This window comes from Crocuta crocuta, unplaced genomic scaffold, assembly GCF_008692635.1.
Source record: "Crocuta crocuta isolate KB4526 unplaced genomic scaffold, BGI_CrCroc_1.0 scaffold469, whole genome shotgun sequence".
NCBI lineage: Eukaryota > Metazoa > Chordata > Mammalia > Carnivora > Hyaenidae > Crocuta > Crocuta crocuta.
The window spans coordinates 200,346-206,232 of record NW_027531907.1 but is presented as its reverse complement, the minus strand read 5'-3'; the positions used below and the strand labels follow the sequence as shown (position 1 = coordinate 206,232).

The 5,887-nt window shown below is 37.8% G+C and overlaps 1 protein-coding gene across 1 annotated transcript in view; it reads left to right on the top strand.

Moving 5' to 3' along the window:
* The window catches only part of OCA2 (OCA2 melanosomal transmembrane protein), a 354,024-nt gene that overhangs the window by 195,906 nt on the left and 152,231 nt on the right, over positions 1–5,887 (top strand). The window lies entirely within an intron of this gene.

Below are 5,887 nucleotides of genomic sequence, written 5' to 3'. Positions count from 1 at the left end.
AATTGCCACAGACAGACAGGAGTTTTCTTACATATTGAGGTATGTTCCCATCTGTATCCTAGTATGCACTGTGCTTTCAGAGGCTTTAAATCCACGGGCCATGCGTCTTTAGTTTCCTGTAGAGTGAAATATGGGAGGCAGTGGCCACGGTATATAGTTCGCATATCATGACATCATTAAACCACGTGTATACAACATAAGTAGCATAATATAGAGATTTTAGTGTTCAAATATGTCATACTTTGAGATTAAATGTGATATAAAAGTGACCTCATGATCCAGCACAGAGGACAATGTACCATGTCATTCAACAATACATTGGTGAGGCACCAACTAGCAGGAAAAGGACTCATGAACATCTTATGGCTTTGCATTTTCCTCATTTAAAATTTTGGTAAATGTTTTATTGAAAACATTACTGATGAGGATATATTAGAAGCAATAGATTACTTGGGAAGCAGCCATACTCTCCTCAGCCAGACCTATACAGGACATTGTGCAGGTTGCACAGGTAACAGAGCACATCTGGGGACAGGAGAACATTAACAAAGGTGCATTTCTTTTTCTGTGGTTCCAGATGGTGGGGTGTCTTCACAGAGCTCATAGATTGTATATTTACCTCTCTCATCCTGTTATTCCTCTGTCGTTGTGTTGTACAGGACTTCAGATTTTCTTTATCTTTAGTAAGATAATCAAATACCACTTTTGTATGAATAGGTAAGGATCTAAAGGTTTTCTTACCAGCCCTCTCACTCATTAGATGGTGACTGTACTTGGTAGATTCTCCCTGTGTGTGTCTATATCCATATGTCCCCATTTATAAGGACACCAGTCATATTACATTTGTGGCCACCCTAATGACCTCACCTTAATTAATTACACCTGTAATAACACTATTTTAATTTTTTTAATGTTTTATTTATTTCTGAGAGAGAGCGAAAAACAGCGTGAGCAAGGGAGGGTCACAGAGAAAGAGGGAGACACAGAATACGAAGCAGGCTCCAGGCTCCGAGCTAGCTGTCAGCACAGAGCCCAACAGGGGCTCGAACCCATTAACCATGTGATCATGACCTGAGTCAAAGTCGGACGCTTAACTGAGACACCCAGGTGCCCCTGTAGTAACACTATTTTAAAATAAGGACACATTCTGAGATATTGCTGATTAGGACGTCAACACATGGATTTGGGACGGAACACAATTCAAACCATAACAACCAGTTAGAGATGTTCAGAATGTTTTATCATCAACTAGTATATGTAAAATGAGATAATTTAATATTTAAGTTTAGTTTTCTGATGGAAAGAATTGCAACAAGAGTGAGCTAAGGAAATTGATCACAATGGATATCCAGTCAATCCAATGGATGAGGGTGTGGGCATAGCTGTACATCAACGGAGATTTAGACAGTTACCTTGTTCAGTTATGCCAGATTTCTCCCAACCACCCTGGTGATAAGAATGACCTGAGAACAGAGTGCATAACAAGCTCTGGAAACTAACAAGAGATAGAAAGCAAACCAAAGTGAAGAAACAGAAGAGCTCTCTTCCAAAGAAATTCCAGGAAGAATTGACAGCTAAAGAACTCCTCAAAACAGATATAAGCAAAATAACTGAACAAGAATTTAGAACAATAGTCATAAAATTANTTAATTAATTACACCTGTAATAACACTATTTTAATTTTTTTAATGTTTTATTTATTTCTGAGAGAGAGCGAAAAACAGCGTGAGCAAGGGAGGGTCACAGAGAAAGAGGGAGACACAGAATACGAAGCAGGCTCCAGGCTCCGAGCTAGCTGTCAGCACAGAGCCCAACAGGGGCTCGAACCCATTAACCATGTGATCATGACCTGAGTCAAAGTCGGACGCTTAACTGAGACACCCAGGTGCCCCTGTAGTAACACTATTTTAAAATAAGGACACATTCTGAGATATTGCTGATTAGGACGTCAACACATGGATTTGGGACGGAACACAATTCAAACCATAACAACCAGTTAGAGATGTTCAGAATGTTTTATCATCAACTAGTATATGTAAAATGAGATAATTTAATATTTAAGTTTAGTTTTCTGATGGAAAGAATTGCAACAAGAGTGAGCTAAGGAAATTGATCACAATGGATATCCAGTCAATCCAATGGATGAGGGTGTGGGCATAGCTGTACATCAACGGAGATTTAGACAGTTACCTTGTTCAGTTATGCCAGATTTCTCCCAACCACCCTGGTGATAAGAATGACCTGAGAACAGAGTGCATAACAAGCTCTGGAAACTAACAAGAGATAGAAAGCAAACCAAAGTGAAGAAACAGAAGAGCTCTCTTCCAAAGAAATTCCAGGAAGAATTGACAGCTAAAGAACTCCTCAAAACAGATATAAGCAAAATAACTGAACAAGAATTTAGAACAATAGTCATAAAATTAATCGCTGGTCTTGAAAAAGGCATGGAAGACATCAGAGAAACTATTTCTACACAGACTATGGAGCTTAAAAATAGTTGTGATGAATTAAAAAATGCTGCAAATCAGGTGCATAACAAAATGGAGGCGTCCAATGCACAGATTGAAGAGACAGAAAGGAGAATAAGTGATTTAGAAGACACAATTATAGAAAAAGAGGAAGCTGAGAAAAAGAGAGATAAACTGATCCAGGAACACGAAAGGAGAGTTTGAGAGCTCAGCGATACAATAAAATGGAATAATATCCGAATCATGGGAATTCCAGAAGAGGAAGAGAGAGGGAAAGGCGCTGAAGGAGTCCTTGAACAAGTTATAGCAGAGAACTTCCCCCAAGCTGGGGAAGGAAATCCAAGAGGCACAGAGAACTCCCCTCAGACATAACTTGAATTGATCTTCTGCATGACATATCATAGCGAAACTGGCTAAATAAAAGGACAAAGAGAGAATTCTGAAAGCAGCTAGGGAGAGTCCTAACATACAAAGGGAAACCTATCAGAGTGGTGACAGACCTATCTACTGAAACTTGGCAGGCCAGAAAGGAATGGCAGGAAATCTTCAATGTGATGAACAGAAAAAAGATGCAGCCAAGAATCCTCTATCCAGCAAGCCAGTCCTTCAGAACAGAAGGAGAGATAAAAGTCTTTCCAAATAAGAATTGAAAGCATTCGTCACCCCAAAACCAGCCCTACAAGAAATCCTGAGGGGGACTCTCTGAGGGAAATGTTGCAAGGAACACAAGGTACTAAAGACACCACCACAAACATAAATCCCACAAAGGACACAATGACTTTAAATCCATATTTTTCAATAATAACACTGAATGTAAATGGACTAAATGCCCCAATCAAAAGACATAGGGTAGCAGAATGGATAAAAAAAACAATCCATCCATATGCTGTCTACAAGAAACTCATTTTAGACTGGAGGACACCTTCAGATTGAAAGTAAGGGGATGGAGAAATATCTATCATGCTACTGGAAGTCAAAAGAAAGCTGGTATAGCTAATCTTATATCAGGCAAACTGGACTTTAAAGTAAAGACAGTAACAAGGGATGAAGAAGGGCATTATATAATAATTACAGGGTCTATCCATCAGGAAGAACTAACAATTATAAATGTCCATGCACCAAATATGGGAGCACTTAAATATATAAAGCAATGGATAGATCAACTAGACAGAAAATCACTAAAGACACAATGGACTTGAATGACACATTGGACCAGATGGGTTTGACAGATATATTTAGAACACTACATGCTGAGGTCTTGGAATTCAATTTCTTCTCAAGTGCGCATGGCACATTCTCCAAGATAGATCACATACTGGGACATAAAGCAGCCCTCAATAAATAAAAAAGAAATGAGATCATATCATGCACACTTTCAGATCACAATGCTATGAAACTTGAAATCAGTCACAAGAAGAAGTATGGAAAACCTCCAAAAACACAGAGGTTAAAGAACACCCTACAAAAGAACAAATGGGCCAATCAGGCAATTAGAGAAGAAATTTAAAAATATACGGAAACAAATGAAAATACAACAATCCAAACTCAATGCAATGTGGCAAAGGCAGTCCTAAGAGGAAAGTACATTAAACTCTTGGCCTATTTCAATAAATTAGAAAAAGCACAAGTCCAAAATCTAACAGCTCACCTAAAGGAACTAGAGGGAGGGAGACCAACAGGAGCACTCCAAACCCAGTAGGAGAAGAGAAATAATAAAAATCAGGGAAGAAATAAACAATATAGAAACCAAAGAAACAGTCGAACAGATCAATGAAACCAAGAGTTGGTTTTTTGAAAAAATAAACAAAATTGACAAATCTCTAGCCAGGCTTCTCAACAAGAAAAGAGGGAACACTCAAATAGACAAAATCATGAATGAAAATGGACTGATTTCAACCAACCACTCAGAAATACAAGTAATTATCAGGAAATACTATCAAAAATTATATGCCAACAAAGTGGACAACTTAGAAGAAATGGACAAATTCCTAAACACACACTCACTACCAAAATTCACACGGGAAGAGATAGAAAATCTGAACAGACCCATAACTAGTCTTCTCTGCCATCTTGCCTCCTCTAAACGTGTATTATTTTGGAAAAAAGACAGTCTTTGTTTTAAAATCTAGTTTGGTAGAAGTAGCTACTCTGGCTTTCTTTTGATGTCCAGTAGCATGATAGATGGTTCTCCATCCCCTCATTTTCAATCTGCAGGTGTCTTTAGGTCTAATATGAGTCATTTGTAAGCAGCATATACATGGGACTTTTTTAAAAAAAACCATTCTGATACCCTATTTGTTTTTATTGGAATATTTAGTGCATTTATATTCACAGTAATATTGATAGAAAAGAATTTAGTGCCATTGTAATGCCTGTAAGATTGGTGTTTCTGGTGATTTTCTCTGTTCCATTGTAGTCTTTGTTGCTTTTGGTCTTTCTTTCCCACGCAAATAATCTGCTTTAATATGTTTTGCAGAGGTGGTTTAGTGGACGCAATCTCCTTTAGTTTTTGTTTGTCTGGGGAACTTTGATTTCTCCTTCTATTCTGAATGACAGCCTTGCTGGATAAAGTATTCCTGGTTGCATGTTTTTTCCCATTCAGCATGTTGACTATAACCTGCCACTCTTTTCTGGCCTGCCAGGTTTCTGTGGACAGATCTACTGCTAACCTGAATTTTCTTTCCTTGTAGATTAGGGGTTTCTTTAACTTGCTGCTTTCAGGATTCTTTTCTTATCTCTGTATTTTGCAAATTGTCCTATGATATATTTTGGCATTGGCTGGGTTTTGTTTAATTTAATAGGAGTTCTCTGTGCTTCCTGGATTTAGGTATCTATGTCCTTCCCCAGATTAGGGAAGTTTTCAACTATAATTTACTAAAATAAACTTCTGCCTCTTTTCCCCTCTCTTTTTCTTCTGGAAAACCTATGATACAAATTTTATGATATTTTCTAGAGTCACTGAGTTCCCTATGTCTACATACATGATCCAATACCATTCTTTCCCTTTTTTTTTAAGCTTTGTTATTTTCCATAATTTTCTCTTCCTTACCACTGATTCATTCTTTTGCTTCATCCTTCCTTGTTGTCATTTCAGTCAGTCTGTTTTGCATTTCAGTCATAGGATTTTTAAAAATTTCAGCCCGAGTAAGTTTTACATCTTTTATTTCTGTAATAAGGGAATTTTTTAGTGTCTTCTATGCTTTTCTAACCCCAGGTAGTATCCTTGTGATCATTGTTTTAAATTCTGGTTCAGGCATATTACTTATATCTGTTTTGATTAGATCCTTGGCTGTGACTTCTTCTTGTTCTTTCTTTAGGAGTGAATTCCTCTGTCTTGTCAGTTTGTCTAGGTCAGTGTGTGTGTGTGTGTGTGTGTGTGTGTGTGTGTGTGTGTGTGTGTGTGTGTGTGTGAGGAGACC